We start from the raw sequence: 9,865 nt of genomic DNA on the forward strand, positions 1-9,865 counted from the left end.
CCTTTTGTCCTTTTCCTTGGGTGAGTCTCTTGGGAGTCCTAAGCTTACTTGACTTTTCTCTGGCTGTTTTAAGCTCCAACTCCACTTTATAGCAACAACTTTGGATTCTGATAACACAGAATTTGAGGTTTCCTGCTCTTCTCAAAGCTGTGAATGCCAAAAACTTATCATTCAAAAAATAAATACCGGGCCTCCCCGGTGGCACAGCAGTTGAGCGCTGGGTTGCGGAGCTGCCCGCAGCCCCTGCAGCGCCGGTTCGACCCCCGGCCACAGGACGAGGGTCCCACATGGCGCGCAGACCTCTCCGGCAGCCTGCTGCTCCCTCAGCAGTGTACTTCATCCGTCTGCCTGTTCTGCTCCCTGCTCTGGTTCTGGTGAATTCTCTCACCCTCCCGCGCTTCTAACTGTACCCAGTGCTTGTATGAATAAATAAATAAATCTTAAATAAATAAATAAATACCAACAATTGCCTTTTTTCTCTTCTCAGCTCACCCAAATCTTCTTTAAAGTGCTTTTGGATTTTTGATGTTCTTTCCCTGTTCAATCCTACAATTTTTTTTTTTTTCAAATTGTGAGGTAAAATCCCCAACTCCAAACACCACAGAACATTCTTGTATGGGAGATACTCCTGCTATTATAAAACATCCTCTCTCTGAAGGGGGGGGGATGAATCTCTCACTAATGCCAATTGCAGAGGCTAAATAATGCCAAGTGTAGGAGGTGATCGGAAGGGAGAAAGGAAGGAAGGAAGGGAGTGGGCTGCTGCAGGAGTGGGCTCCTGCATGTACAGTCATCTGCTCATTCTTTGAATCACCAGGTATGGGGCAGAGATTTAAGTCACCCATGGCTTAAGCCTCCAGTTCCCAATGATATTAACTCTTTTCTGAGAAGTATTATCCTGGGTGTGCATACTATTAATTTACCATATTAGTCTACAAGTTACTTATTTTGCAATTTCACATATTTTGACTTAGATCTCTGATAGTCTCTGCCAATAGTACCTGACACCATGGAAGTGGAAGCTTGTTATGGACACTCGCCGGGCATGTAAGTGCTAGACGCATCTGGCTCCTTACAGTCTTGAATCATGCCAGAGAATCAAAGCTTTCCTTGAGAAGTCCCAGCCTCATTCATAAAGGAACTCCACTCCCTTGACTATTACGGCCTCTGTAAGGTTTTCAGAAGTAACTGGTCCAACCTCTAATTTCCCAGAGCTCAGGAGGAATTATACCTCAATTGAATTCTACCTCCATAAATTTTTAGAAAGTAAGGCTAATAACACCTTTTAAAATTTTCCCAACACCCACTTTTTTATATGTAGTAGGTACTTATTAAATGTTTATTATATTTAATTTTAAATAATTAAGTACATGTATTTCACCATTCAATTATTAATATTTTTTTAATCCAGGGACACTATTGTTTTAATGTAAAACTTTGAAACATGACTATGTATTCTAATTTTTTTTAAAGATTTATTTATTTATGCATACAAGAGCTGGGGTATAGGCCAGAAGTGCCTGGGAGATAAGAGGATTCATCAGAGACTGAGTGGGGAACAGAACAGGCAACTGATTGAAATACACTGCTGAGCAGCGGGCAGGTCTGCTGCACCATGTGGATGAGCACCCTGGACAGTGGGATCCAAGTCAGTAGTGCTGCGGTGGCTGCGGATAGCTTCATAGTGCTGCAACTTAACCCCTTGCGCCACCAGGGAGGCCCTATATTCCAATTCTTTTTAATAGAGTCGAAGGGAAATTTTGTTGGGATTAGGCAAGGAATGTGAGGGATTTATATTTGGCATAATTATAATTTAGCAATTGGAAAGACTCTTATATATAATGACCTAATCTCTCATAAATCTGAAATTTCACTATTTTATAAAATTCTACACCTTGTTTCAGATACAGTCTGGTGAGTAGGTACAAAACATAAAGACACTTAATTTACAAACCCCTCGTCAAGCATTATCTCGATAGTCATTTTTTCCTGATTAACCAATGTCTGATCTCTATTATTGTTGTTGTTGCTGTTGTTGTTATTGTTATTGAGGTAATACCAATTGAAAACACTGTATGTAGTTCAAAGTCACAGGATCACACCTCCTGTTCTTTAAAACTAGAAATTGCAAATATAAGAAACATAACGAATTTCCAGAATTCTGAAGAGAATAAGACAGAAAATCAGGAAAAAAGATGCTTACTCGGTGCCGCTTTCCACCATCTGGGTGAGGAGGAAGATGCCATCCAAATTTATAAACTCCTGGGCAAAGGTGACATCGCGGGAGAGGCTGGCCAAGTCCTTCAGGGCCTCCAGCTTGGCATCCATACTTGCGGACTGGATCCGCTCATGTAGCTGCTGGGCGTTTTGAGCCTTGGCAGGGCAAAATCAAAGGTAAAAGTGTTCACAAAGCAAACCACAACAGACAAAATTTAACTTTTCCTTGAGAAATGAAGGCACAAAGGACAAAAGCAGACTATATGCACACTACATGTAAGTATGGGTTGCACCTCAGGATAGTCTTTTAATTTCATGATGAGAATCAGTGGTCTTCTCTTAACAGAGTCCACATTCCCATCTCTTGAAAAAACAAGAGCACAAGACAGTCAAGTCCCAGAAACTGCACAGGATATGGCGACTAGGAGGGAAACATGGTGAGAATATTTACCTATTAAGTAAAATTATTTTCTGTAGGTGATAAAAAGCTATTTGCTTAGTTAAGCAATTACATACATTTATACAGCATGCTCCCCTGTGCAATCAATACTCTGACTAATAGCTGCCTACACGCAGTGTTAAAAAGCTACATTAGCCACCCAAATAATCTTTCAGGGTTACTGAAAATCTTCAGTACAATTCAATGATGCTTACTAATTTCTCTTTCTCAACAACAGTTTCACATGCATTGACTACTTACTACATAAATTTAAAGCAAAATAATTAGGAAACTAAATTTGCAGCTTTGCCTGGAATTAGATTTCTCCCTTTTTAAGGCATTTGTACTTGACTTCTACATGTAGGACAGGGAGAAATGGAAATATATTGGATCCTGTAGTTTGTAGTTGTCATTTACCCAGGAAAGGCTTACATAGCTACTTTTCAGTTGGGAAAAACAGTAAGAAGGATAAAACATTAAATACTTCTGTTTGTGCTTTTTGCTTAATAAAAAAACTAGATCTCTGTTGTAGATATTACTTAACTCAAAACTGTAATGGCTAATGCTCCTATTAACTTCATATACTTCTTCCTAGGTACTTGCTATATCCCTGAAACTACATTGTATCTCAGGAGAAGGGGAACCTGAATATTTGACCCCCAGACAATGAAACATCTGCCTTGAGCAGAATCCGATTAGAACTATCTGGGGAACACTATGTGAATTACAATAGGTTTAAAATTGCAAGGTAAAGGGGATCCTGCTTCACTGAGAACTAAAGGACCCCAGCCCTACAAATTCCACAGCCAAATACCCTGCTACCCATCTCCACCTTCACTGTCACCTGAAGAGCCAAGGGGAGAGAAGGAAATTCAATGAGGAAGGGATGCAATTCTTCAGGGACCAAGTTAAGGCTGAAATCCATGGCCCCATCATTTGGTCAAATACATACCATGCTCTTCCATTTAATTATAACCCAAAATTGACAGAAATTAGAAAATAAGGAGATGAATGAGAAGAACCCTCCCTACTCATTCACTAATCCTTAGATATTTGGCAAGTCATTCTAACCCAGAAAACCCATTTTCAAAAAAGAGAGAATGGAGAGTTGAGTGAGACAATGGCTTTACATTTTAAAATAATTAAAAGGCATACCATTATCTAAAATTTACAAGTAAATATACAGCATTAACACTAACATCCAATATTAACCTAAGTGAATCTCTTTGAATTCCTTGAAAAATATATTTTTCTCCAAGCAGGAAATCTGTACTTACTATATAGATTATGATAATAAGTGCTCAAAATTATCTCATTTTCATTATTAATGATAACAATCAGTGTTTGGTACTGTTAATACTAGTAATAAACACAGCTAATATTCACCTAAGTTTTATGAGCCACTATTCTAATTACCTTCAAGAAGAAATTCAGGGCCTCCCTGGTGGCGAAAGGGGTTAAGATGTAACCTAGGAAGCTATCCACAGCCACTGCAGAGCGAATTCCATCCCCGGCCGGGGGCTAACCCACATGGCGCAGCAGACCTCTCCTGACTCGCCCACTGCTCCCCTCAGCAGTGTATTTCAGTCAGTCTGCCTGTTTTGTTCCCCACTCTGTCTCTGGTGAATACTCTCACACTCCCATACCTCTCTAGTCTGTGCCCCAGTTCTTGTATGCATAAATAAATAAATCTTTTTTTAAAGAAGAAGAAATTCATCGAAACTGCACAATAGTTCTATCAGGTATCTGCTTTTATTGTCTTCCTTTTACAAAGAAAACTGAAATGCAGAGAAGTTAAGTCACTTGCCCATGGTCACACAGCTTGTCGGTGCTGGAGTTAAGATAGAACCTGGGCAGTCGAACTCTGAAGACATTTAAACAATGTGTCTCAAATTGTGCATTCATGAGAATCATCTAGACAACTCTTAAAACAGATCTCTAGGTCTGTCCCAGCATTTCTGCTTCTGTAGGCCTGATAGGCCCCCTTAAATTGTATGTTTTACAAGCCCCTAGATGCTGCTAATACTCCTGGCCCCAGATCACACATTGCCCACACGACTCTAAAACACAAAGGATGGTGCACGTTCCAGTGAGAGCAGAGTTTGTAGCCCAGCCCCACTGGACACACAGGCTCTGATTCTGTCTTCTAGTTACCACTTGTCTTTTCCAGCTAGGGAGCAAGTTGCTCCTGGCTTATTGCACCAAAAAGAAAATCCACTTGCCCTTATAGACGTGTACACTTTTCAATAGGAACATTTACTAAGAAAATTTTTAAAGGTCAATAATTTTAGTATCTAGATAAGTAAGATGTATTATACCATTCTTTTCATTTTTGTATGTGTTTGAAATGCTACCTATATAAAGTGAATAAATTAATTAATTTTCAATGAAATAAGTTCAAAGAGACAAAAATAGGGATCTCAAAAGCATGAGCATCCGAAGCAAGCCATCAAGAATAAAGAGTCCCAAATCTCACCGCTCATGGGCTGTTGCTGTGGAAATGAAAAATATTTTACTCAGGCAGTCACACATCAGAAATCCAAGCAATTTCTGACTTGCTGGGGTCTCAGCCAAAAAGTCACTCCAGTGATAGTAGTAAATGCTCCTCCAAATAAAAGCAAACTGCAACATTCAATGCACAAATGCAGTGGCCCAAGTATTTACTCTGGAACCATCCACACCTTTCCTGCACTCAACCCAGTGCCTGAGAACCATGTGCCCAGTTTGCAAACAGTGTTCTTGCCCTTCAAGGCTGACATTACTCCTTCCCATTATCTAAGGAACCAACCTTTCTTAAAAATGTAAGATCCCAAGGTACTTGTTGTTGGGTGAGTTTTCCTCTTGGCTTCTCGATCTAAGTAAACCATTGGAGGAGACACAGCATTCATGGAGATGGGAGGGTCATGGCAAGCTGGGGGTTGAGGTATGGTGAAAAACTCCCTGAACTAGGAGTGAAAATGGAGGGTTACTTCCAGCTCTGTCTCTGGTTAGCTCTGAGCCACTGTGAACAACTCTGTCCCTCTCCTGGCCTCATTTCCCTATACTACCCTGAGAAAATGTAATGAGATTGCGCTGACGTTTCCTTTAGCCACAGAGTAGTTCTCAGGTGGCAGGAACCTTCACCACACAGTCTACAGGTAAAAAGGCTTCATGGACACTATTCCCTGATGTGAGCCCCAATCTAGAATGTCAAACTTCTGGTACATTTTTAACCCAATATGTTTCTAGTTGAAAAGGGAACAAGTAGAGATATGTATTCTTCTCACCTTTTCTAAGTTCTAAATAATGTGGAAATGATGAAACATTTATTATTCAAAAAAAGTAAGAATACAAGTTTTATTATTAAAATACTAGACTTCTGTTAGAAAAACTTTTGACAACAGTTATTGCAGAAGATTACTCTGTGAATAATTTTTGTTGGTCTATTCAAACAAGTCGTTACAGTTATCCACTTCCAAGCTACACCCCTTCAAAATCAAAGACAGAATCCTCACTCACTGATTCAAAAAAGTGCTTCTGGAACGTGTTCTGTGAGCCAGGCACCATTCTGCATCTTAAGATCAGCAACAAAGAAGACAGCAAGATTCACACCCCCCTGAGATGTACATCTTCAGGGTAGGGTACAGACAGTAAAACAAATCAACAATGAGAAATTAAATAGCGACGAGTTTTAGAACAAAACCTAAAATTGGGGGAATGTGATAGTGAAAGTGACTTTAAAAGACAGAGCGGTTTTCAGGGACAAGAGCCTAAGGAAACGGCATTTATGCAGAGATATGACAAACCACATTGGCAGATATTTTGGGCAACAGGAATGGTCTGTGCAAAGGAGGACAAATCTAGCATGTCTGGAGGGACAGAGGGGGGACTAGCCTGTGTGTGACTGGTTAGCAAGGAAGAAGGTGGACAGTTGAGGATAGAGAAGCAGACTGAGCCGGCAGCCCAAGTTGTTTAGGATCAGGAGAGGTGGGGGAAGCCTAAACGGTGTTGTGCTCCCCTGAAAGGAGGCAGATACTTGGTACATCTGGAAAAAATATATTCATACACTGGAAGCAACCACAATGTTCAACAATAAGACCATGGTTAAATATCATGATATAATCATAGGATGAAAAATTATATGGAATTAAAAATGAAACATTTTTGGGCCTCCCCAGTGGCGCAGCGGTTGAGCGCTGGGTTGCGAAGCAGCCCGCAGCCTCTGTGGCGCCGGTTCGATCCCCGGCTGCTCCCCGGCCACTGGAGGAGGGTCCCACATGACGTGCAGACCTCTCCTGCCACCCGCTGCTCCCCTCAGCAGTGTACTTCAGTCCTTCTGCCTGCTCTGCTCCCCGCTCTGGCTGTGGTGAATTCTCTCACCCTCCCATGCTTCTGACTGTACCCAGTGCTTGTATAAATAAATAAATAAATCTAAAAAGAAAAAAAAAAGATCAAATTAAAAATAAATAAATAAAATAAATAAAAATAAAAATGAAACATTTTTAAAGAGTATAAGATAGCATGGGCACATCCTCATGATGGAATATTAGGAGAAAGGCCAAGATGCAAATATATTTTACTTTATTTGTGAGACAGGACTATAAGTATATAGGTATGTTTGTATGATAGAATATAAACTCCAGCAAAAGAAGAAATTTGTCACACTTGCTCACCCTTTTATTCCCAGCACCTAGAGCAGTGCCTGGCAGTTAACAGGAGTTACCAAAAATGACTAAATGAATAAATAAATATCTGTCTACTTATGTACATAGTTCCATGTATTCCATGTCATAAAAATGACCAATGGAAACAAATCAAGATATGACCTAAGTATGAATTATAATAGTCTGCATAAATTTCTTTGTAATAAGTTTCACTTCCAAATTTTCTATGATTCTGCAAGATTTTTATAGAGAAAAAAATAACATTATAAACATTAAAAATAAAATAGCCTTAGTTCTGCTCTTCAAGCAACTTATACCAATGAAAAGAGTCTGGTATTTGTGTGAGTTACTCTATCAGATAGTAAGTTTTCTGATTTTGTTTCAAGAATAGAAAAGAAGTTTTCTGGTTTTGTTTCAGGGATAAAAAACAAGTTTCACAATTCACTTAAACAGCTTGACATGACTAACTCAACATCCTGAACGAAGAAAGGAATGGGACCAGGTTCAGAGGGAGTCAGCCTAGGTGGGAGCAGTGGATAAGGAGCGGGGCAGTGGTAGATGCACCCACCTGCACCCCGTTCATGGACAGCAGCCAGTGATCTTGTCACTCATCTGCCTGAAAGCCTCCATTGGTTTCTTTCTAAATCATTGCTTCTCTTTAAGAGCAATGGCAAAAAAAAAATAGAGCTTAAGACTTTTTATAAACTGTTCTGTTTCTCAAATCCATAGAAAAAATTGATTTAAGAAAACTGTTAAAGACATGATTATTACAAACCTCTGATCAACTGAATGCACAATGACTTTTTTTTTTTTTTACTATAACTAGACCTAAAAATCAGTATGTAAGTCCCTTTGATCTAGATGCTTCTAATACTGACTACCTCAATAAGAGAGAACAGAAAGGGAGGATTATGCTTGGAGCTGACAAAGCAACAGTAGATATTTGATAAGCAGTTTTTTTTTTTTTTTTTTTTTAATAAATTTTATTGTTATATTCCCCATACAATTGCAGCCCCCCCATTCTGACCCCAATCCCTCCCTCCACCCCCGCCCCCCTAAAAGTGTCTCTGGTTCATAGTTTTTTGTTGATTTTGATTTTCACTTTCTTATAGTTATTCATTTTCCTGGTCCCTTATTTAAGTTTTCTAGATTCCTGCTATGAGTGAGACCATCCGGTATTTTTCTTTTTCTTTTTGGCTTATTTCGCTGAGCATGATCCCTTCCAGCGCCATCCATGTTGCTGCAAATTGCATGTGTTTATCTTTTTTGAATGCTGAGTAATATTCCATGGTATATATGTACCACATCTTCTTGATCCAGTCATCTATTTTTGGGCATTTGGGTTGTTTCCAAAGCTTAGCTATTGTAAACAGTGCTGCTATAAACATAGGGGTGCAGGTGTTCTTTGGAATTGATGTTTCTGTGTCCTTTGGGTAAATACCTAGGAGTGGAATTGCTGGATCATATGGAAGCTCTATGTTTAGTAGGTCCAGAAATCTCCATACAGCTTTCCACAGTGGTTGGACCAGTTTGCACTCCCACCAACAGTGCAGAAGAGTTCCTTTTTCTCCACACCCTCGCCAACATTTGTTGTTGCTAGTTTTTTTAATATGTGCCATTCTCACTGGTGTAAGATGGTATCTCATGGTAGTTTTGATTTGCATTTCCCTGATGACAAGTGATGTTGAACATTTTTTCATATGCCTGTTGGCCATTTGCATTTCCTCTTCAGAGAAGTTTCTTTTAAGCTCTTCTGCCCATTTTTTGACTGGATTATTTTCTTTGTTGTTGTTGAGTCTCATCAGCTCTTTGCAGATTTTTGTGATCAGTCCTTTATCATTAGTGTTGGGTGCAAAAATGTTCTCCCAGTTGGTGGGGTTTCTCTTTGTTTTTGTTATTGTCTCTTTTGCTGTGCAAAAGCTCTTTAATTTGATGTAGTCCCAGCTGTTTATCTTTGCCTTCACTATCACTGCTTTGGGTGATGTGTCTGTAAAGATGTCTTTGATGTGCAAATCACGTAGTGTTTCGCCTATATTTCCTTCTATATATTTTATGGTTTCAGGTCTTATGTCTAGTTCTTTAATCCATTTTGAGTTGATTTTTGTGTATGGTGTGAGGTGGTGGTCAAGCTTCATTCTTTTGCATGTAGCGACCCAGTTTTCCCAGCACCATTTATTGAACAAACTTTCTTTGCTCCAATGCATAGTCTTTGCTCCTTTGTCAAAGATTAGTTGACCATAAATCTGTGGGTTTATTTCTGGATTTTCTATTCGATTCCATTGGTCTGTATGTCTGTTCTTGTTCCAATACCATGCAGTTTTGATGATTATGGCTTTGTAGTATAGTTTGAAGTCTGGGAGTCTGATGCCTCCATTCCCTTCTTTTTTTTTCAGGAGAGCTTTGGCTATTCGGGGTTTTTGGTGATTCCATATGAATTTCATCAATAATTGTTCTATTTCTTTGAAGAATGACATTGAAATTTTGATTGGAATAGCATTGAATCTGTATATTGCTTTTGGTAGGATGGCCATTTTAATAATGTTTATTCTTCCAATCCATGAGCAGG

The sequence above is a fragment of the Talpa occidentalis genome, unplaced genomic scaffold, assembly GCF_014898055.3.
Source record: "Talpa occidentalis isolate TD23 unplaced genomic scaffold, MPIMG_talOcc4v2.1, whole genome shotgun sequence".
Lineage (NCBI taxonomy): Eukaryota > Metazoa > Chordata > Mammalia > Eulipotyphla > Talpidae > Talpa > Talpa occidentalis.